This window comes from Pectinophora gossypiella, chromosome 14 (genome assembly GCF_024362695.1).
Source record: "Pectinophora gossypiella chromosome 14, ilPecGoss1.1, whole genome shotgun sequence".
NCBI classification, from domain to species: Eukaryota; Metazoa; Arthropoda; class Insecta; order Lepidoptera; family Gelechiidae; genus Pectinophora; species Pectinophora gossypiella.
This window is the reverse complement of record NC_065417.1, coordinates 3,198,385-3,224,240: the sequence shown is the minus strand read 5'-3', so window position 1 is coordinate 3,224,240 and position 25,856 is coordinate 3,198,385. Positions and strand designations below refer to the sequence as shown.

At 39.3% G+C, this 25,856-nt stretch overlaps 1 protein-coding gene across 4 annotated transcripts in view; it reads left to right on the top strand.

The window, feature by feature from the left end:
* LOC126372532 (uncharacterized) overlaps window positions 1–25,856 on the top strand; it is a 163,241-nt gene that overhangs the window by 2,243 nt on the left and 135,142 nt on the right. The gene's annotated exons all lie outside the window — the stretch shown is intronic.

Here is a 25,856-nt window from a genome sequence, read left to right as displayed (position 1 = left end):
AACCACGTAACACCCATATCCCTTACTGTTTTTATGTGGAAATTTATGCTATTGTCTCTTACTAGTTTTAAACTTCTTAAAATATTTCAAGTACCTACTAGGCGACGTAATGCTAAAAGGATCAGACCTAAGGGATCTCGCGAGATTGGGGCTGACGCAAGATCTCGCTAGTTTATGAATAGCAACACCGCGAGATCTCGCAAATTTCGAGATCTGATTTAAACCAGTGTGAATCAGTCTGATTCAGATTCTGACAATTTTGTACAGCAAAACTGAAACCGACTTTTTAGTTTGAATTCATATTTCGGTCATAGACAATTGGTATCGCGTGGTTTCCAGGATTTTGCCTCGCCCCCTATTGCTTAGGAGTAGGTGTACGGCCACGAGCATTAATATGTATACACTTTGGTACCATGTCACATTAACTTATTTGACAAATTGAACTGTAAGTCTCATTAAACGTCAAATATGCTAGTGCGACAGGGTCCTAAAGTGGGTACAGTATATTGCTCAGTCGTGAGCAATACTTTACACCTGCCTATCCCGTCGGGTATACAGACGTCATGATAATAAGACGATATATATTTCATTTCGATGCTATGTTACGTTATTATTTGTAAAAAGCTTTCATCCACCAACACAGTTCCATACAACTTCTTCGATGACACAACACCTTAACGAGTAGTCTGTGCTAATAAAAAAGGCAGCATGTTTTATAATCAACAGCTTATGGCCATATGAGCTCATCGCGTTGTGTAATACTTTCGCTGAGACCCGACAACCGGTTCAATGCGTCGAAAAAACGGATCGTCTTTAAATGTTGCGTTTTGGCAATCGGAATGTCTTGAGATTGAAATCAATAAGATAGTTGTCATTATAACTTGATTTAAACCTCTAAACATCATCATGAGTACATTGTTTTAAGTTTACGCGGTTATTATCATAATTAAATCACATAATAACGGGTTCTTGCCGCGTTTAAATGGGGATATGAGACTCCCGATATTTCAACACTGTTGCAAGTGCCATGATCAAGGGATGACTGATGAGATTGGAGTGGAGTAGGTAGATCTATAATTTTCTACGTGCAGACATATCTGTCTACCCTCTGTCATGGCACTTGCAACAGTGTCGAAATATCGGGAGTCTCATATCCCCATTTAAACGCGGTAAGAACCCGTTATTATGTGCTTTAATTATCATCATGAGTAAGTCATAAGTATAGAAATTCTTGTACTATCCGTACTTCTGAAGGCACATTAAGCCGTAAGTTAGCAGTCGTTACATCTCATGTCAGTGGCCTTTGACGGTTCAATAGTAACCCTGGTGTTGAAGGGGTTGGTAATCCACCTCACAGCCCACACGAGAGAAGGCTAGAAGAAGAAGACTGTTGACCAAAATATTACTATGTAAAACTGATACTATACTTTTTCTGGGCAGACTGTTCGTCTTCCTGTGTCGTACGATACGACATTCGCGTCTATTGGTCAAAGACCTATACAAATCGCGCTGCGCGGCGTGATTGCTGTGCCGCGACGGCAGGGCACACCTCATAAGAACCGATAGAGGGGTTGTGTTGTGTTCATTCTAACATGAGCTGATCAGGGATATTTATAAGGCCACATCGAAGCAATTCATCTAAAAAAGCAATATTACAATTTGACATTTGCGCGTATAAAAGTAAATGCGCAATGGAAACATAATGTCAAATAGCAAAATTGCTTTTTAGATGGTTTTTTTTTTAAATAGACTGCTCTGGGCGCACTCCCACTCGCGTCAGACAGAGTAGGTAGTTGAAGACAAGATAGAAACCACTGGTCTACTTTTCCCTAAAAAGTAGCATGGAGGATGCTACTACAGCGTGGCTCCAAAATTAGTGATCAGATGTATTGCTTCGATGTGCCCTTTTCACCTGATCACCTCGTTTGACCAAGACGTGATTCATTGATGGCAATGACTACTTGGCCGGAGATATGAGGAGCGCTGAGAGCTCTCACCTGATACAAAATTTAAGACAGGATGCAAGTGCCCAGGTTGCGTGTGTTCGTCATATCTATCTTACAACTTGGTACTGAAAGCTATTGCAAATCGTCTTTCGACAATTACACCTCTGCCCACCCGTATAGGTGTTAGGTACTGTCAGTTACCTACGTTTCCTAAACAGGGTCTATCAGCTTTCTAAATTAGTATTTACCAGTAGAAAGTGTAATTAGCACGGCTAAATAATTCAGTTCATTGCTTAAGACTTGTTAAATAGGACTTAACAGATTTTCCTTGTCGAATTAACTTTCAAATTCAAATAAATACTGTTTTATTGTGCTGTCTGAGTGACGATTCTCCTTGTTAAAAAATTAAACAGCTGAAAAAAGAAACTTTATTGTACCAAAATAAAATGAAATCTTCCTCTTTTTTCTTGACACAGTTCTACAGATTGTAGAGCGATGGTATAAAGGCCTCTGTGGTCCAGCGGTAAAGTGAATTTTGTGATATGTGTATCCTCACTGGGATTCGAACCCGGGACCAGGACCACGGATCCCGTCATATATAATTATATTATTCTGACAGCGCGCACGCTTTAAGCTTTAACATAGAATAAGGATTAATACTACGTATAGAACGGCAATTCTCCGCTCCCCACCAGTGGCTAAGCTAGGTTTACCTCACCCCCCCCCCCCCCCCAACATACTTTAGACTTGAATCGTGTGATGCTCTGTCGCGGGGCCACCACCTCCAATTCAGTTGAAATCGATATAGATTACTGTACGTACCATGTACATAGTGTACGTGAAAAGATTTTATGTGTACGTGCTATAATTAGAAAGAAAACAACAAATTAAAGTGGCTTCGCTGGAGCCACTCAGTTTGCATACTTCAAGATGTTTTCTTTCTGTAAATTGAAGTATAGATTGATGTACGTACTACGTACATAGTGTACGTGAAAAGATTTTATACGTACGTGCTATAATTAGAAAGAAAACAACTATTTAAAGTGGCTTCGCTGGAGAGCATACTCCCCAGCGGAGCCACTCAGAATTGGAGGTGGTGGCCCCGCGACAGAGCATCACACCTTGAATCGTATGGTGTCAGACGTCACACACGCAGATACGCGTGTACGATAGTGTCAATATGTAGTGTCTGTGTAAAACGAGGTTGTTTGTATGAAGTGTCTCGAGTGTGGCTTAAACAAGGGTTTTATCAGATCACTCAGGTTATCCAGCGCTCATAGGGAAATGTCAAAACGTCATATTTCGTATGACATTTTTAATTAAAAAATTATACTTCCTGATAGAACAGGTTATTGTAAGGAACAATGAGATATTATTGTTTACATTTTTTTAATGAATACAATCAAATGGTGACCTCAAATGTCTTATCAACTGATGGACCATCAGAATACTTATCAGAACTGGCTTTAGGTAAGTGGTAGCCCAGTTGGTAGAACGCTTGCCTCTCACTTTGAGGTCGCAGGTTCGAATCCAGCACAGGCCTAAACCAATGATTGTCGAATTTGTTTTCGAATTCATGTTTGGATCATAAATGACTATCACGTGCACAGCGGTGAAGGAAAACATCGTGAGGAAACCCACATTCCCGAGAAATGCATTTTCGGAGGTATGTGACCTAACCTGTATTGGGCTGGTTTTCCTGTGTTGGAAGGTGAGACAGGCAGTCGTTTCTGTAAAAATCCGGATCTATCAAATTTTTAGATTAGGTAAGCGGACTCTGTGAAAAACGGGATAATGCTAGGAAGATGACTGGCTGTAGGTATCTTATTGACGATTGTTACACCTGCCTTCTACTTTAGGGATTACAGGCGTGACTTTTAGATTGTACATTTTTGTACCGGACTTGCACCAGAGTTATTAAATAACTCATTATCCTAAATGGATAAATTCATATAATGGAGCAGCGGTAAACGCGCTCGGTCTGCGATTGTTGAAGTTAAGCAACTTTCGCAAAGGCCGGTCATAGGATGGGTGACCACAAAAAAAAAAGTTTTTATCTCGAGCTCCTCCGTGCTTCGGAAGACACGTTAAGTCGTTGGTCCCGGCTGCATTAGCAGTCGTTAATAACCACCAATCCGCACTGGGCTCGCGTGGTGGTTTAAGGCCCGATCTCCCTATCCATCCATAGGGAAGGCCCGTGCCCCAGCAGTGGGGACGTTCATGGGCTGGTGATGATGATGATGATTATAAATTACTGTACCCCAAGCGTAGCCAATTTGTCCGACCAAGAATCTTGTCACGAAACATTTAGCGAACTTATTTAAAGTCGTATTTGAAATCTAACCCTCATTATTTAGCTATTGTGTCTGGAAATCTCAGCTTTAGGAGGATATAAAAACTTTGTGTCTTCGACTTCTTGTCACAATATTTAAATTTAGAAACCAGTAAATAAGAATTTTTAAGCTTTTTGGCGGGAATGTGAACGACATGGATGCTTTCTTCATTGAATAATCTAAATAATTAATACGAAGTGGTGTTTTGTGGTTAAAGATCGCATTAAGTTAGTCGGAAAACATTCGCGTTAATGTTATTATATCGGAGTATTCAATGAACAAAGTGTACCTATTTTCGCTTTGTGCCAAAAAGCCACTTCATAACTCGAAAGTTTATGTGGAGTTTTGAGTTAATTCGTCTGGAGTTCGGAGTAGGAGTCTGCGCCGAGGGTGGGGGCTTAGGTTCCATCATTCATCGTCGTCACCTTTCATCGTTTCATTAATTATTATCAAGAAAAACAATACGTAAGACATGGCAATATGAACATAGTTTCCTTTGCCTTGCCCTTCGGGGAAAACAAAACAGAAATAAGAATTTTCATTCTTACCTACACTTTTTCTTCCCGTGTTTAGCGGGAATAATGGATTTTCAATATTGTCATACACTGTATATATTCCCTCCCGCTTATTGAACTGTATGACAGTAATGTACTTTTTGCGTCCGTTTCAAAAGAGGTATTAACCACTTCCAGATACTTAATTGTTACAGACTATACTATATCCCAATATCCCAGGGGTATACAGAGTTACATCCATCACAGGATGGGCTAAGTTCCCACACCTCGCCGAGCTCTTTATTAGACCAACGTGTTTATAAAGGTCGGGCTGTGTTTGTGAAAACCGAGTGGTAAACCATTGATTAAAAAAATCTGTCTCATCACACGTCACCTTCAACACATTAAAAGCCTCCTCAATTAGGCAACCGTATCTCTACAACCTTAATCGAACAGTTGACATTAACTCGAGGCCAACCACTGACTTTTGCTTGCGCCTTTACACTTGGTTCTCCGAATTAATATCTAGAGCGAAAAATGAATAAAATCTCGTATAAAAAGTTTATTTACTTAATTAGGAATGTAGCCTCATACATGATTTATAGATCCGACTCGTTTTATACTGAATTTAGTTGCTTTTTGCCTGCGTCCTCGTTTGCGCTGACTTCAATTATCGCATACATAACATAAACATGACGGAGATGGGAGCCATCGGTACGGTAATGCAGGACGGAAGGGCCAAGCCACAGGGGCTATGTAACCTGGAACCTGACAAAGGGCAGCAGTTAGTGTCAGTGCTATTCAGAGGCGGAGGACAGAATACCTACCGCTTTGAAATAGACTACTCTAGACGCCATCCCACTCGCGTCAGACAGTGTACTGCGGAGTTTTTTTTTTTTAATTCTGAAGCATTTATTAAATTTTGTACATCGAAATATGGACCCGGTGAAGTCTGAAATAAAGAATTATATTAATATTATTATTTTGAATATGATAAATGTCAATATAAATATAATGTAATAGATGACCTAGATATATACATAATTAATTATAGGTATCTATTTTAATACGACTTAATTTTCCTGAAAGGAAGGTCACTATTATTTTTTATTGGATTATTTATTTTTATTTTGGTGCAATAAAGTAGTAGAGGGTCGTCTCAAATTCCAGGGCCTGTTTCAGGTCTCAGTCCCAATCGCCTACTTTTTTTTTAAGTTAAGTAAATATTACACCACCGAACATGGATTTGTGAGTTAATATGAAGTGGAATTTTTCATCGCAAAAGTATAGCATAGGGTAGTTTCCAACTAATCAAATCAGGTCCTTTTTACTAAACGGAATTTGTGTGAAAAAGCACACTGTGACGTCATAGCAAAACGTGATTTAATGTCGCACTCAATATTACATTTTTCTTAATTAAAATTCATAAATAAGTTAAATAGAAAAAAGAAAATATTAGTTTTAGATCTGTCTTTAATTAGTAATCAGAATTTCATAATTTACTTCAAAAAAGTATGAATTCTGCGACGAAAAATTCCACTTGTTATTAACTCAGAATCATGAGCTAAATCATCCCCCTCAGTATTCAGTACGGTGTCACTAACACCCTAAGCCCTACCCTATTATAAGTCGAGTCTCCTATTCTCTTAGTGCGTTTCCCTAAGCACGCGTGACCGCTAAGAAATAGGTAAACAGTATATTCTGTTGTACGTATAAATTTTCTCATTCCACGAAGCCTTTATTACAAGTTAAATACAGCCTATAAATTTTACAGGGACGTTTGATAATACATTAAATAAATTGTATATTAATATTCAAATTCCATAACACGAGGTTTAATTAAAAACGCCTGGCGAAGGTAAAATATTGGCGCTCTATGGAGATTTCTAATGAATTGCTACATAATGGGTTGTGCTGGAATATGTTCTGCTTTTAAAATTAATTTTAACATCATAGCTACCTGGTCTGGGTACCTGTTTAACCATGGACAGTTTACACTTACCTATTGATTAACGACCTTCGTGGTCCAGTGGTTAAGCGTTGGGCTCACGATCCGGAGGTCCTGCGTTCGATTCCTAGTGGTTCGATATCACAACAATTCCTTTGTGGTCCTTAGTTTGGTTAGGACATTACAGGCTGATCACCTGAATGACCGAAAGTAAGATGATCCGTGCTTCGGAAGGCACGTTAAGCCGTTAGTCCAGGTTACTACTTACTACTGTAAGTATGTAATCGTTACATGAGCCATGTCAGGGGCCTTTGGCAGCTCAATAGTAACCCTGACACCAGGCTTGGTGAGGTTGGTACTCCACCTCACAACCCACACGATAGAAGAAGACTTATTGACTCCAAAAAAAACATAGCGCTGTATAACTTTAACCTGATAATAGGGTAGTATTATTCCTTATTCTTTACTACTAGTCATATCAGTTACTTTTTACCAAACGTCAAAACACGAAATTGCTATAGAATTTGTATGAAAAAACACACTGTGGCGTCATAGAAAAACGTTATAAAATGTCGGACTTATTATCACGTTTTCTTAATTGTAAATTTATAAATAAGTTAAATGGAAAAATTATTTTCATTCGTTTTAGATTTGTCTTTATTTAGTCTTGATGGGGTTTAGGGTTGATAATCCACCACACAACTCACACGATAGAAGAAGAAAGACTACTTCGATTGATCCGATTGATTGATAGAAGAGAGGAAGGAGAAGACCAAGAATAGAATACAGGGATGGAACAGATTAAAGAGGAGGCGAATGTCATGACTCATGTAACGATTACTCACTTACACCAGTAAGTAGTAACCGGGACCAACGGCTTAACGTGCCCTCCGAAGCACGGATCATCTTACTTTCGGACAATCAGGTAATCAGCCTGTATTGTGCTGACTAAACTAGGAATCATAGGGATTCGAACCCGGGATATCCGGATCGTGAGCTTAGCGCTCAACCACTGAGCAACAGAGGTCGTACCGTACATACATACATAAATATCTGTCGTCGGCCGTACATATATACTAACAAATATAATTAAATTATTTCTTACCTATTCACACACTGTAGTAGTTCTCATTCGGCTTAAAAACAGAAATATTTGACGCCGAATAATCGCCTAACTGTAGTTTTACCGCAACTCTTAATCACTATAATGGTACAGTTAACTCAGTTTTTAAGATAAAAATCTAACTAATTGTTCCTTTAATGAGTAGAAAACTGCTTCCTACTGTAGACAGGTTTTTTACACCTTTTAAATGTAATTTAGAGGTCAAAAGGGTTAAAAGTTTAGCCATAGTTTACACATACATAAACTCACGCCTATTTCCCACCGGAGTAAGCAGAGACTGTGGAATTCCATCTGCTTCGATCTTGACACACTTCTCTTGCTTCCGCCATATTCATCAATCGTTTCATATATGCACTCTGGTTTAGAGTAGATCGTACTGAACCTTTTCTAAGGACATCTGCAATTTGGTCAAGGTACGTCCTTCTAGGTCTTCCTCTGCCAGCCCATAGCCATAGTTTAGTCATTTTTTATGTATATTTCTTAAATGATTCTCTTTTAATGTAGTACAAAAGCAAATATTAGTCCAGACTCTTAAGCTGTGTTTCCACCAAAGTATTACGAGGATACGTAACGTACTAAAAAATAACACACACAAACAACATAAACAGCCTATATACGGTCCCACTACTGGGCACATTCTTCCCCTCAATCAACCGGAGGGGGTATGGAGCATACTCCACTACGCTCCTCCAATGCGGGTTGGTGGAGGTGTTTTTACGGCTAATAGCCGGGACCAACGGCTTAACGTGCCCTCCGAAGCACGGAATCATCTTACTTTTTCGGAGAATCAGGTGATTCAAGTCTGAAAAGTCCTTACCAAACAAAGGACAGTCTCACAAAATGATTTCGACAATGTCCCCATCTGGAATCGAACCCGGACCTCCAGATCGTGAGCCTAACGCTCTAACCACTAGACCACGGAGGACTATAAAATACCGGCAGAAAATTCCACTTGATATGAACTCAGAATCAGGATCTGAATCATTCCCCTCAGTATTCGTTACGATGTCACTAACACCCTGTATTAAGAAAAAGAAATATTTTTACCCAACCATGTTACGTCGTGTAACTTTTCACAAAAAAAAAATTCCATCGCATTTTCATGAACAAACAAACATAATAATCCCCGTTTTCTGACCTTTATAATTACAATGTCGGTCATAACATTACTAGGTCGACGCTATTACTCTAAGTTAGTAAGTTAATGAGGTAGATTAAGTAGGAATGGCCTAAGCATATACCGGGGTGTGTTTCCCACGGCGGATGCCTACTTAACAGTTCTTAGGTTACGAGAGTCACGATGGTAATATGTTGTGAGAACATTTTGACGTCTATATTTGTGACTTAGAGAACTAGAGAAGGGGGAAAAAGAACTGGTAATTTTAGCTCTAAGCGTGTACGGTCACGAGTACTAGTATATGTTGTAGAATTGATCATTTCATGATGTGTTCGAACACACAAATTATTTGCGTGAGTTATGTACAATACCCGTCATGAGGCACTCAATGCGTGACGATCCGTGCCCACCGCTCAGGGTGCATGCGACAAACATGTCCGGCCCAATCCCATTTGAGTTGGGCTGCTTTTCGTCCCACATCAGCGATTTGAACGTCGTGGCAGACCTCGAAAGGGACGGCGTGACGACTTGGACGCTTGCCGGAGGGACTGGCCGGAATACGCACAGGACCGCGAAAAATGGAATGAGGAGGGGGAGGCCTTTGCCCAGCAGTGGGATCTTGTAGGCTAAATTAGGTTAGATTAGATGTACAATATACATCATAACATTTTCATTAATATATTTATCCAACCCAATGCAGGTTATGTCACATACCTCCGAAAATTGCATTTCTCGGGAATGTTGTTGTTGTTGTTTCCTCACGATGTTTTCCTTCACCGCTGAGCACGTGATAATTATTTATGATCCAAACATGAATTCGAAAATAAATTCGACAATCATTAGTTTAGGCCTGTGCTGCATTCGAACCTGCGACTTCTCTCGCTTCGAGGCTCAAACTCTTTACCAACTGGGCTATATGAGTAAAAAGATACAGTCTTTTAAATGTGGAACGCATAGACATACGGCGAAAGCTTACTGGCGGGGTCCCAAAGTAATGAATGATGGCGTTGACAGCGACTCCTCGAACGGCGATTCCCGCTACGGCGAGTGGCTTGATGTCGCGCGATTTTTTTGTATCGTACAGTCATGGTAAAAACTTTTAGAAATCAGCTTTTCATCAATTCGGAAATGTTTTTTAGGAAATAAACCGGCAAGGCTAAAATTAGGAAATAAGAAAACAACGAATATTCATTTTGTGTATTTTGTAAGTAGTGTGGACGGTCATGAGCATTAATATGTATACACTTTGGTACCATGTCACATTAACTTTTTTGACAGATTGAACTGTAAGTCTCACTAAATGTCAAATATGTTAGTGCGACAGTCATAAAGTAGGTACATTATATTGCTCATGACTGGACATCCGAAAAAGCATGTTGTAAGCTCATTTAGTATTTCCAATCTTATTAGTAAATTAAATACAATAAGTGTTAAAATTATAACAAATTAGGTCCAACTTCCAATTTAAAATGATAAGAAGCCCTTCACACGCCGTAACTTGAAGGGATATGTAGAGGCCATGCAGCCTATTATGGCCACACTACCTGTCCACATTTGGTCTGGCGTCGATTGCCAACTTCGTGACATCATTACCTGCTACAATTGGGGAGGGGAATGGTTTTAAGTTTGACAGAACGAGATTTATTTTTCGTCTGTTTTAAAATGTAGTCTCAGGGTTCATATGCTGGGTGGGCAGAAACACAGCCAACCAGAAGACAACTTGAAGTGATATTTGATAATTGAAGTCTGAAAACAAATATGAATAAAGAGCCATGTGGTGATCGCCAGCTCATTGTCCTTACAGATAGTTCATCATTAGACAGTTTATATCCATTTAGTCGACTTATAAGCATCGCGGCACAGGGACCTCGCTGCGCGGGGAGCTAATGATATCTACGCAGATAAAGGTCGCGCGGTTATTGGTCGAAGCCGCTGTGCCGCGGGGGCAAGATGAGAAGCAGCAAAAATTTCTTACCCAAACCAGTATACGTAGAAATAGATAGTACAAGTTTTGAGTACCTACTGAGGCATATTTAAAACGGGGTTCTTACCGCGTTAAAATCAGAGATAGATATGAGGCACGTAGGCATGTTGAAAAAAAAATAAACCCAATCACACAAAAGGAGATAAAGTTATACAAGTAGGCCGCGCAACCCGGCCATATTGGGAAGGCCACATTATGACATCATTACCGGACGGATCGGTATCATGACGTTTCAGTGTGGGATGCAATTTGAAACCTACGCGTAATGTTTTAGTGTATTTGAAATGTGCAAATATCAAAACTTGTTGGACTTGGTACAATTGTAATGTCGCCTTGAAGCGTCTTATTAATATAGTTGGGTTAAAATTTGTCATTAGGTAAATACGCTTTTTCAATAGCAAAATAATTGGTTTCTGCAATAAACCAGTTCGATTTGCATTCTTTGTAAACAAACGAACTACTTACTTTATTTTAATACTTTCTACCAGTACTCCAACATTGTTCCTTCACTACATAGTATAAAACAAAATCGCTTTTTCTGTCCCTATATCCCTATGTACGCTTAAATCTTTAAAACTACGCTACGGATTTTGATGCGGTTCTTTTTAATAGATAGAGTGATTCAAGAGGAAGGTTTATATGTATAATATCATCCATTAAATAGTGGACAAATTCTGTTATTTTTGAGGTTTTTAATGTGATGTCGTAAATAATTTCAATTTTAACCTCAGCATTGCATCCGAGCGAAGCCGGGGCGGGTCGCTAGTTTTTGTATAAATACATCAAGAAACTCTGGAAATGTGAAAAACTAAGGTTTTACTGATTTTTAGTTAGGATGAGAGTCAATAAAAAAAAGCAAAAAAGCACGTTAAAGAATTTTTCCAAACTATTTTTAAACTTTATTAAGACATAAAAAGTAATTAGTTTTATCACATTTTTGCACATTCCTTAGCAATTCATAATGCGTGTGAAGTGTGAGCTGAAAAAACTAATGCCCATAACATCAATAAAATACCAAAATATAAGGCTTCAAAAAGAAAACCAGACGTAAAAATACATGTTAAAATTACACGTAAACAAGTGAGTAAAACAAATTTGCAATAAAACGCCTTGTAATTTTCATTGCTGTTTCTTATGAATCGTAAACTTCGAATCCGGTAAAGATTCCTTCGTTTACAATTTCCTGTTATTTGGCTGTTCTGGCGATTTTCGGAACTGCTGCTAGAAAAAGTAATCTAAAAAGATCTAAAAAGGTAAATTAAAGCAATTCTTCCTAAAACCAATATTGCACTTTGACAAAAACCGCGCATAAAATAAAATGCGCAATCTCAAATAGCAATATTGCTTTTGACATTGCGCATGTATGTACTAGGGGGGCTAAAATAGCCATAACGAAGCAATTCATCTAAGAAAACAATATTGCTATTTGACATTTGTTTGCATTGGCACTTACTTTTATATGCGCAAATGTCAAATTGCAATATTGCTTTTTAAGATGAATTGCTTTGATGTAGTTTTTAACCCCCTAGGTTCAAAATAAATTATGAAATTCTGATTACTAAATAAAGACAGATCTAAAACTAACGAAAGCATTTTCTTTTTCCTATTTAACTTATTTATGAATTTTAGTCAAAAAAAAACTCAATAAGTCCGCCATTTTATCACGCCATTTTATTTTTTTTGACGTGACTTATTGTAAATTTGCCGCAGATGGCATTAACTACTTGGCCGGACAAAAATCTATGTGTGCGTTTTCATACAAAATCCATAGTAAGTAATTTCGTGTTTTCAAGTTTAGTAAAAAGTAACTGATTTGACTAGTTGGATACTAGCCTATTGTTGCAATATGGCCTTTTTAGACCAGCTCAAGTGTTTTTAGGGAGTGTTAGTTTTCATGAAAGTGGTAAAAGCGACAGCGCTGTTTCAGGGTAAAAGGAGGTGTAATTTCTGCAAACGTTGTACCGGGTGAGAGCCTTCAGCGCTCCTCATTTGTCCGGCCAAGTAGTTAATGCCATCTGCGGCAAATCTACAATAAGTCACGACAAAAAAAAAATGTAATTTCTGTTTACTGCTATTTTCCTCGTACATACATACATACATAAACTCACGCCCGTAATCCCTAATGGGGTGGGCAGAGCCACAAGTAATCAAAGACAACTTGCAGCCACTGTTTCCTCGTAAGACAAATTATTTCCCTTTTTACATACGTGTGTTTGACTAATTAATAATAAAGTATTATTTCCGCCATATGCCTCCACGGATGACTAACACCTGTTTGTATAATCGATGAATAGTTGAAAAAGTATGTCAAGGTGAGACCATTCATATGCTCGACACCTACAGTAAAATTTTGCTGGACTTATTGTAGGTTTGAAAATAAAATGTTATAATGGGTTAGTTAGAAAACTAGTAGGAATTCAGAAAAGTGTATAGGAGCAAAGTTGTAGAAAATTTTATGAGCTTTCATTCAATGTAAGAACTTTTTCTCTGTGACGGACCGTTTTTGAGATATTAGCGAAAAACCCAAAAATGCAACCAGCACGGCTACATGCGCAAAGAGATAAAATAATCGATCGATGCAATAAATTTTGTTCAAATCGATAACTTTGTTTTTTCCCTAACATGCACGCCTCGTGATTTTGTTCGTATTTTAACAGAATGATATTTTACTTATTCGGGTTCACATATTAGCACCAATCGACAAAACGACGTAATTATATCGTCAGAATCGATAAAATTACCGTGACAAAATTTTAACACGTTGCGCATGTTAGCCCTACTGAACATTTTGTTTCTTTCCCTCTTTTCCACACAGCTCACCGAAGGCAAAGGTGCATAGTACAGCCATGAGCAATATAATGTACCCACTTTAGGACTCTGTCGCACTAACATATTTGACATTTAGTGAGACTTACAGTTCAACTTGTCAAAAAAGTTAATGTGACATGGTACCAAAGTGTATACATATTAATGCTCGTGACCGTTTTGGATTGTACACCCACCCCCACTTCTTACTAGCTTTATGTCCCATGTTATTAAATAAGGTGTGAACCTGTTGTCATTAACCGGGCAAGTCCTGGCAACCACGTTATATCAATTATCTATGATCTAAACAAGAACTGTAACTCATAAAGCCGAACTTAGTGGTTCCAAAACTTAAAAGCTATCCATTTAATTTTATCCTACAATACAAAAATTACAATTATTATTATTTAGTGGTTTAGATCCCGAGCCAGGATTCGAACCCTTGACACTGCGATGTAAGTGACACGTTTTCCGGACTTCTTTATTGAAGACTCGTTTTATTGGCTTTGTCACTGCAAATGTCGAGCACCCAGTCTCAACCAATATTACCAACAAAATAGAACTATTCAAACACTATTGGTGCTGGAACCATATGGTCTCTTGATAGGTAACCCGTTAGGAACTGTCCAGGCCTTGTCATAAAGCCCACACGAGGTGGAAGGCCAATTACCCACAAATGGCTATTGTCGTCGCCCACTGTTTTGAAGGTATTGTGTATCTGATACCTTAAGGATATAATTTCTGAGCCTCAGAGAATTAACAGACGGGAGTACGTAAGTGCCCAGTGTCACCATGTCAGAACTTTGAGCATAGAATAAGGAATAATTAAGGAATAATTTAGAACGGCAACTGTCCACTCCTCACAAGCGTCTGAGCTAAGTTTACCTCACCGGTCTTACTTTAGTCTTCAATCGTATGGGCGTCAGACGTACGATAACGTCAATCTGCAGTGTCTATATAAAACGAGGTGTTTTGTATGAAATGTTAGGGATGTGCTTTGAGGTTGGATGGATTTACAATCGTTTGAGAACTTTCGCTAACTCTTGATGCACTGGTTACTCATCAGGCACGCACATGACTGAAGTCGCCTTTACGGTAGTTATACTCTACATCTTTTCTGCCACTTTTTAGGAATGGGGTGCTATGACTCTTTAGTCAACTCGGCTCCATTATAAAATCGGCCCGGGGGCCGAGTTGACGCAATGTATTTTTCTTTAGTAAACCCCAAACACGTACAGCATACATTAATTACTCTCTATAAACGCAAACCAGAACAAAGCTGTCACACAGATAACAAAACACGAACAGATTTTACATGTCTTGGATTAAAAACAACCAGGTATGCTCAATCCAATCAATGACAAGCAGTCATTGCCAGCCCTTTGATGACGTAAGTGTTACCATTGTGTTACCATTAAATTGGCATCTCCAATATTACATGTGAATTACTGAATAATATATGTAATTACTATTACTTGTCACATATATAAAAATCATTAAAACTGTAAGTAAATCTTTTACTGAAAGTTCAAAATTTCCTTGCAAAGTAAATTAAAAACATTGGTCGTGGGTAATTTATTTACGAAATGGTATCGCAGGGTGAGATGACGTCAGCTGGGCTAACCTTGAAATGTTAACTGTCACTTTTCCTTATACCATGGTACACATAATGTTCATGTACTTCGGCAGTAGTGAACGTGTGTTCTTGTAAAGTCCCGTCTAAAATTTCATACAGGTAGTTTCCCTAATAAGGCCCTATCTCACTTCATAACTCTTCAGTTATGTATTACCATCAAACCCACGTCCCTGTAATTCCAAGTAGGTCACCAGACCAGAGCCTTAAGGTTCCGCAAACATATACTGTTTATTGTTTACTATTCTCGACGCAAGGTCTGTAGCTAGGGCTGCCGACTAGTAGAAATTATAAAAATACCTATTACTTAATGCCAAACGTGTTGAGGTATTTTTAAATTCCAAAAGAGAATCTAAAAATAAAAAAAAAAACAAAAAAATTAGAAAAAAAATAAAGAAAACATAGAAAAAGAAAAAAAAATAAAAAAAAAGAAATAGTCTTATTTCGCCAGATTCTAGAATAAAAGGTCTTATTTGTTTATTTTTTTTACTTATGGGAAATATGACCTTTTTGTCGGTAAACGGTTAAAATTGGCGCGCTATGTTCTTCGAAGTTTAAATTTATTTTAAGATTTGTACATATTTAAGGCTGTTTTCTAGTTTTGACAACAGGAAAAATTCCAAAAGATATAATAAAAGGTAATAAATCATGCCATCAATACGAGGTTTTTTTTTTTATACTTGTCTTATTATTGTTATCTCGGATGGCGTCCAAAATATACTATTTATCAATTTATAATAATTTATAGGTTATTACCTAGCTATTTAACTATACGCCCGCCATAAGTGTTGGTTGAGGCAACCATAACTTATGCGTGACAGAAACGCGTGCCCGCACAGATTTGCAATGAAAAGTCCAACGGTTGGGTTTTTCATTGGACAACCCTACAAGCAAACCTGCGCGGGCGCGCGTTGTCATACGTAATTTACACGCGTTTCTGTCACGCATTCGCTATTGAAGGATGTTATCATGTTTTATTTATGGCCAGTTGTAAATAGTTTATGTCATCAGCTGTCGGAATGGTTTAAACTGTTCAAATTATGGTTATTTTACTGTCCGTAATGACGACAAGAATACAAGTTAAGTTATTTAGGAATGTAAGTGTTAAATTACTCTATATTACAAACGTCGTGTCAAATTACTGATCGCGTCTTACTCCAGGCTGTGTACCACGCCGGCGGGGTCGGTTTTGGGGTCTTGAAGTGTTTGTTCCCGCAAGGTCTGGTCATCCCAATGACCAGAGTAATCGGGTCGTCAGGATCTTATGCCCTTAGATACCCTTAGTCTCATGTGTTTTGACGTTACTTATTGATTTGCCTCGGATGGCATTCACTACGTGGCCGAACAAATGGGGAGCCCTGAGGGTGGGCTCTCAGCCGATGCCCTCGTCCCAAAATCATCACATCTTAAAAACCCCTATACAAAATTTGCCATACATTTTTTTCCTTTCATTCTCGTCGCTTACGAACCGGTTGCGCAGGAGTGACCTACAGGACTCGTTTCACAAACAACCGGCACGCATTAGCAACTGGCTTGTTTTGGTTCAGAAACATATTTGAGTTAGCAGTATATATATTACTTACTGTATTAAGTCACTTTGTGAGGCCCTGGTTTGGTTAGAACATTGCAGGTTGATCACTCGATTGTCCGAAAGTAAGATGTTCCGTGCTTCGGAAGGCACGTTAAGGCGTTGTCGGTCCCGGTTAGTACTTACTGATGCAAGTACGTAGTCGTTACATGAGCCATGTCAGGGGCCTTTGGCTGCTTTTTAAATCAAGTCCTGAAACCAGAAAAAGCCAATACGATAGAAGAAGACTGTACAGTCATGAGCAATATAATGTACCCACTTTAGGACTCTGTCGCACTAACATATTTGACATTTAGTGAGACTTACAGTTCAATTTGTCAAAAAAGTTAATGTGACATGGTACCAAAGTGTGTACTATTAATGCTCGTGGTACGGTCACGTGTCAAAAAAAATGTGGAAGTCAGTGTTGCCATTGCTTGGCTTATTTGCAAATTTCTCATAGGTACTTATATAAACCCATCTACGTACTTTCAACATAATCATAACTCACGCCATTATCCCAATAGGGATAGACGAGCCATAAGCGTCAGAAAACAACTTGCATCCATACACAATAGAGGCCACAGAAGATTGTATAGCAACCAGTGAAACTAAAATATATTTGTAGAGCGGATGATGAAAGAAAGAAAGAAGAAAGAAAGAAAGAAAGTATGAGATATGTCCTAAATTATTTTTGTTTTTATAACACCCGTGCTTAGGGAAACTCACAAAGAGAAAATTTAAAACGGAAAAAAATTGACTCGAACGGGACTTGAACCCACAGCTTTATCACATAGACGATACACAGGCGAGAATTTCGCATAGAGGAGGAACTGGTGGACCTACACTTGTAGAAAATTATGTCCCGATATGTAACTTGCGACTCTGCCCATACCTATAAAGATTACGAGCATGATTTTTGTCTGCCTGCGACTGATTTGCTGACGATTCTTCGATTTCTTTTCTGACGATTTGTGGCTACTCCTACAGACACAAGAATAAAATAATAATAAAAAAAATAAACGTGAAAAAAATAAACCATAAACAAATTTATTTTTTCTTTGTGCCCTTTTACTCTGTGGAATGATTTAAAAAGCCCGCGAGTGACAAATGGCTTCGAAATATAAAAAGTTGACCTAAATGTCAAACTGTAACAAAAAGTTAATTGCAATTATGTTTTTGTTTCTTGCCCTTTTACTAGATAGGCCTTCTATTTTTTTTTAATAATAAACGCAGAGATTTGAAATAAGAACCTAAGTTAATTCGTGAAGTGTTTACATTTATTTAAATTTGTTTAATACATTCAACTCTGCGAAGTATTTTTCTTTATTATCAATTGGGTTTTGGGGGTTGAAAAATCCACACTTACTTTTTCGTATTCGTAGTTAGATTGCGACTATTATTTACTTAAAAATGTATGTAAGCAGTCGTTGCATGAGTCATGTAACTACTTCAGTAAGTACATGCAGTGATTATATTTCAATACAGATAATAGAGAAAGTAATAGAGAATACTATGGAAGGACATCATCATCATCATCATCAGCCGTACGATGCCCACAGCTGGGCATAGGCCTCCCCCAAGGATCTCCACGACGATCGGTCCTGCGCTGCCCGCATCCAGCGGCTTCCCGCGACCTTCACCAGGAAGGACAATTAAGATTTACTTAATTAGGATTTGGTTGTTTATGGTATGAATTTAGGATGGCTAATAACGGAAGGAAGTTTTTAAAAAGTCTATAGAGGTACAATGTTGGTGTGTATTATAATGAGGGTCAGAGTGTGAGGTGCATTTGTTTATTGTATAAAAAAGAAGTTAAAAGAAGTGAAGATAAATAAAATATCCCTTTTATTTATATATCCCACATAGAAAACATTTTTACAATAGCTTCAATGCGCGGTACCAGGTTATTAGTATTATATATACAAGTTATGTCTGTCCAAGTGTAAAAGCCAGTGCTGTGACGTTCATTTTGTTTGTGCGTAGTGTTGTATCAGTCGAGATTCGGCCGATCGATTCTGTTCTAACAGTAAACACTTTTTGATTGCTTTACAAAACGACAAGATTCTAACACATATTTGTTAAGATATAACATCACATCTGACGAAATTGGAATCAGAATAGAATTTACTGAACAAACTGATATGTTCTTCATTGGATGACAGAAGATGGTCAACGGTCAATATTTGAAGTTATACACGTAGGCATATAAACATACTGCATATACTTCAAGTATGGCGCGTGCGTAACCGCATCTTTGAGTGTTTTTCAAAATTGTGAGTCCCTTAACACGGGTGAGTGCTATGAAAACAAAAATCGTTTCTCAAAATGTTCTTTTTTTACGTGACAATCTGTAGATGTACCTCAAAAGGCATTTACTGTTTGGCCGAACAAATATTGAGCTCTGAGAGCCCTCACCCGGTTAAGATTTTGGAACAACGGCAATGGGAATGCACTTTAGTTTTCACTAAAACAGTTTACTCGACCATAATGTGCCCGCACCACCCAAATCCCTTGGTAGTTACGGCGATTTTCGGCTTCCGAATACATCCCGCTTAGGGACGGTACTGAAAAGTGTCGGCGTCCGAAGGACGTAATATACGATCCCGACAACCCGATTGCTCTAGCCATAGAGGCGGCCAATCAGCTCGCGACACCAAACACTTCAAGACCCCGATATCGACCCCGCCGGCGTGGTCGACTATATCTTTCAATCAGCGCTTATCGCTATCGACCCACTAGGGTCGATTATTTCTTGCAAATATGTTTCCTCTCAGACGACGCCCTGAGCCGAGGTTCGCGCCCAACTGGGCACCCTCAGCTGTTGTCTTAAACTTACCGGGTGTGAGCCTTCAGCGCTCCCCATTTGTCCGGCCAAGTAGTTAATGTCATCTGCGGCAAATCTACAATAAGTCACGTCAAAAAAAACATTATGTGCGGCGATACGGCTCATCACCTATCTCGTTGGTCTAATAGAAAGCTCGGTGAGGTGTGGGTACTTATATCATCTTGTTACCCCTATTGGGATGTAGTCGTGAGCTTATATTATGTTATGTTAACATCTTCAGGCTACAAATAGACGCGTCAGGTGTGAAAACTCATGATGTGCGGCCCACATTCCCATCAGATAGTCCCCCAATAAACAGCTATAAGTATCAAACACGTTACTAGACCACCTCTAGCGATCAATTGCCCTGCATACTCCATGACAAGCAAGTTACAGTCAATACAGGCATATCTTCATAATCGCGGCCGCACCGCACCACGTTGCTCTAGTGGTAACTGCGATCGATGCCAATCGCTTCTGTCGCAGTCGTTTGTTTGAACGCCACGTCGGTTACCGTAACTCCGTAACTTAAGTGGATTGTAAACTATAACTTTGGGTGTGGGTTAAGTTAGGACATGACGCGTGAAAAGGATTAGGTCTTCTATCGTGTGGGTTGTGAAGTGGATGACCAACCTCATTAAGCCTGGTGTCAGGGTTATTATTGCGCCGCCAAAGGCCCCTGACGGAAGTCAAGTAACGACTACGTACTTAACTTATTTTAGAATTTGAATTACATTTACAGTCATCCTATCTAGTCAGTCTATGTAAAACGAGGTTGTTCGTATGAAGTGTCCGCGGTGTGACTCTAGCAGCATTTCAACTTTCAATACATCCAGCGACCGGCCATTCTGACGTTCACCTTCGGCCGCACCGATTACGGCCAAACTGACGGCTTGAAGCGTCTGACTTATACCACACAGTGTCACAAAATAACGGACAATCGCGCACACTTATTACACAGCTCGGAACAGCCGAGTCGCTCAAACCATCTTAGACTATTACTATATTTTGCTGGCGTGAATTACTTTCAGAACAATATTTTATCTTATCATACCGATGTTGTTGAGAATACGCCACAGACGCCGCGGTAACAAGATAGCTTCGCAAGGAAATCATAGTGGGGTAGACAGAAAATGATATGGTAAAGTAATAGGGTAATAGTGTGTTGAGGCGAAGTTTCCTTTATCAACAATACTTAGGTTCAAAATCATTAAATCAAGTGTTCAGACTGTAAATCAGTTTTGTATTAGTTTTGAACATGACGAGAATTTTGTAATGAGATTTAGCAAAGTCTCTCTCTTTCTCTTTTCTATTGGGTTGTGAGATGGATTACCAACCCCATCAACCCTGTTTTCAGGGTTACTATTGAGCCGCCAAAGGCCCCTGACACGGCTCATGTAACGACTACTTACATCAGTTAGTTTTTGTGTGTGGCGTCCTTTTATAATAAACTTTTTCTATTCTATTCTATAGTTAGTAACCGGGACCAACAGCTTAACGTAAAGTAATAGGTAGGTACTCGATTTTAATTACAGTCGATTGAAATGTTTAATAATAACGTAATATAAGCTCACAACTATATCCCAATCGGGGTAGTCAGAGGTACATCCATCGCTAGATGAACTAAGTACGCACACCTCATCGACATCTGTTAGACCAACGTCTTTAGTAGTGAGCCGTATCGCCGCTTAATAAAAAAAATATGTTTTTTTTTACTCTGTCCGATAAACCTTAACCGCATTAGAGTGACGTAGTGGAGTATGCTACACCTACGTATCCCGTAAACAGACCAACACCATTGCAAACACTTTAAATGACTCAAAATGGAAAACTCCTACTTAAGCCTAATCATACCTATTACACGCAAGTATTTACTTGCAGGGTGGGCAGGAAATAGAAAAGAAAACCCGTACTTACTAACATCAAACTGACTCCAGTTAACTTGAAACTTGAGTATGTTATTACTAACATTCTAGAGCAGTTACTATTAACTGCCATCGCAGTTAAGAGCTGTCACCGCGCTATAGCGCCATCTATCGTAATTGTGCAGTAACGGGCAGTCAAATGTGGGTACTTTTCACGCAGTTTTCTCAGCAAGAACTGTCATTACGGGCTTTGAGAAAAGTGGGCGGTTTTTTTTTTTATTTCTGTCGTATGTTTATATTGGTTTCGAGCCCAGTACAGACTCCAGCTCTCTCAAAGGTATTCTGTCAAAACATTAAATGTACCCATTAGTTATTAAGTGATCCTTTCTAGAGAGAGAAATAAATAAATAAATAAAAAATAAACGGCTAATGCAAGTAAAAAAAAATAAAAAAAATATACAGGGTGTTAGTGACACTGTACCAGACCTACGTCTTAAATCAGCTTCAAAGCGGCGGTTAATCAGCTACCGACACCGACCCCGCCGGCGTGGTCGACATATCCCTCATTCAGCGCTTATCCCTATCGATCCACCAGGGTCTTCAAATATTATCCTTCCAGATAACGCCCCGAGCCAAAGTTCGCGCCCAACTGGGCATCCTCAGGCCTGTTGTCTTAAATTTTGTACCGGGTAAGAGCCCTCAGCGCTCCCCATCTGCCCGGCCAAGTAGTTAATGTCATATGCGGCAAATCTACAATATGTCACGCCAATAAAATCATGATTCAATTGGAATTTTCCATCGCAAAAGTATGGAACTGAAAATAATTAACAAAACACTAACATTTTCAGAAGTTTTGGGTCAATTCTGATGATGCTTATCTACTTCTTCTTCTATTTGGTGTATGAGACTCCAATACCAAACATATTTATAGCATTATGACGATTAAGACGACCTGTTCATACATACACACATAAAGTCACGCCTTTTCCCGACACGGTTAAGTAGAGACTGTGGAATTATATTTGCTTCGATCCTGACACACTTCCCTTACTTCTCCTGGGTCAGAGTAGAACGCCGATCGTACTAAACATTTTGTAAAGACATTCCCAATTTGGTCTATGGTCGTCCTTCTAGATGGGACTTGTAGCTAGTTTAAGCTATATGTATTATCGACTCTCGTGTCACCGAGCTTTATTAGGCCAATCTTCTTCTATCGTGTGGGTTGTGAGGTGGATTACCAAACCCCATCTGCCTTGGTGTCAGGGTATTATTGTGCCGCCAAAAGCCCCTGACATGGCTCGTGTAACGATTACTCATCAGTGAGTAATTATTTACTGGTACCAACGGCCTTACTTTCGGACAATCAGGTGATCAGTCTGTAATGTCCTAACAAAACTAGAAATCACTATGTGATTTTTGTGATATATTCCCACCGTGACTCAAACCCGGGACCTCCGGATCGTGAGCCCAACGCACAAGCACTGGACCACGGAGACCGTATAATGATTACTTAGCTGAAACCTCATTCGACAGTCGATATGTGGATATCAACGAAGGAATTTTCAGCTAAGTTAGCAAATAACAGCCTCCGTGGTCTAGTGGTAAGAACGTTAGGCTCACGATCTGGAGGTCCGGGTTCGATTCCCGATGGGGACATTGTCGAAATCACTTTGTGAGACTGTCCTTTGTTTGGTAAGGACTTTTCAGGCTTGAATCACCTGATTGTCCGAAAAAGTAAGTTGATTCCGTGCTTCGGAGGGCACGTTAAGCCGTTGGTCCCGGCTATTAGCCGTAAAAACACCTCCACCAACCCGCAGTGGAGCAGCGTGGTGGAGTATGCTCCATACCCTCTCCGGTTGATTGAGAGGAGGCCTGTGCCCAGCTGTGGGACGTATATAGGCTATTTATGTTATTGTATCAAATAAAAAAAAATGGAAAAAAATGCAAATGGAATTCTATAGTCTCTGCTTACCCCGGTGGGAAATAGGCGTGAGTTTATGTATGTATGTTATCAAATAAATGAGACCCCAGTTTGAAACTCAGTTAAGTACCTATAAATTCAACGATTAAGCATCACATTCCCGTTAACTCCATAATAACAGCATGCAGTTACGAAGCTAATTACAATGGCAACATTGAAGTAGAATGTGTGAAGATACCAGGTAAAATTGAATAATTAGTACGTACTTTAATATTGTAGGGAAATTAGCCTTACCATAAATGTATAACAGAAGTGGGTATCGACCATTACAGGCAGCGATACGGTTCACCACCAGTCATTGGTCTAATAACAGCCTCCGTAGTCCAGTAGTTTGAGCGTTCGGCTTACGATCCGGAGGTCCCGGCATATCATACATATCACGAAAATCACAAATCACGGAGGGGACATATCACGAAAATAACTTTGTGATCCCTAGTTGGGTCAGGACATTACAGGCTGATCACCTGATTGTCCGAAAGATGATCCGTGCTTTGGAAGGCACGTTGGTCCCGGTTACTACTTACTGATGCAAGTTAGTAGTCGTTACATGAGCCATGTGAGGGGCCTTTGGCGGTTCAATAGTAACCCTGACACCAGGGTTGATGAGGATGGTATTTCACCTCACAACATCTATTGTCGAACGAAAAACCGTTCCTAAACATAGCGCCGGTACTTGCGCAGAGGTTAACTCTCAAACAGAAGACAAGACTTAGGTGTATTTACCCGACCACGACGAAGCAAAAGGAGGGTTATGTGTTAGACCTTTTTTTTGCTCGCGTTTGATCACAATGTCACCTGTAAGTGACGATGTGGATCATCAATAAAAAAAGAAATCGTGTTTATGGCCTTCTATACGAATTATTTTTTTATAAATTACGTAGCTGGCGAGGAGTGGGTGTCTATACTATACACCTCTGCCTACCCTATAGGGGACATACGCATGATGCTACGTTATGTTATTTGTGAGTCATGAGAACATAGAAGGCTAACGGCTAAACTAAGAGTTCAAGTTTAACTATTTCGGTTATCGCGATCTGGCTCGGTTACTAACTGGGTCAGCACTGCCAGTTAAATTAACTGCACAGTAGCAGCAGTCTTAACAGAATTGGTATTCGTTTTATAAATAAGCGCGTTGGAGTATACTCCTTAACATGCCTTCCGAAGCACGGAATCATCTCATTTTTCAGACAATCAGGTGATTCAAGCCTGCAATGTCCTAGCCAAAGAGCAGTCTCACAAAAATATTTCGACAATGTCCCCATCGGGAATCGAACCCGGACCTCCAGCTCGTGAGCCCGACGCTCTAACCACTAGATTACGGAGGCTGTTCATAATACCGATATTGTGACTTACCTTAATCGTAGTCCAAATATATTCTTACGTTCTTCTCTTCTAACGTGTGGGTTGTGAGGTGGATTACCAACCTCATCAGCCCTGGTATCAGGGTTACTATTGAGCCGCCAAAGGCCCCTAACATGGCTCATGGTAACAATTACTTATGAATATATATCAGTAAGTAGTAACCGGGACCAACGGCTTAATGTGCCTTCCAAAGCACGGATCATCTTGCTTTCGGACAATCTGGTGATCAGCCAGTAATGTCCTAACCAAACTAGAGACCACAAAGTAATTTTTGTGATATGTGCCCACCGGGAATCGAACCCCGGACCTCCGGATCGTGAGCCCAACGCTCAACCACTGGACCACGGAGGTCGTTGTTCTTGCGTTTATAGCACAGGTTCTAAACCCACATCGTCCTTGAAATGTCAAAACCCACCACCCAAAAATCCCACCCAAGCTGCGCGCCACCACCTGTCACTGACAACTCACGCGCACCGCCCGTCACGTCATAACGTCATAATTTTTGACGTCCACGGCTTTAATAAGCACTTATCATCTGTCATTACGCAGTGCGCCGTCAGGCTGATAATTTGTTTTCTTAATTGCTTATGACTAGTATTATGTTTTTTTTTTTCGGCCATATTGTTATGTTTGTTTATTGTTTTGATTATATGTAATGAAAGATAAGAAGAGCGATATAAAAGTCGTAAAACTTTCATATATTTTTTTTTTATTTCATTTTTGTTATTAAAAAAACAATGTTATTATTATTTATAATAGAAGTAAGTACAGGCATGAGCAATACAATGTACCCACTTTTAGGACTCTGTCGCATTAACATATTTGACATTTAGTGAGACTTACAGTTCAATTTGTCAAAAAAGTTAATGTG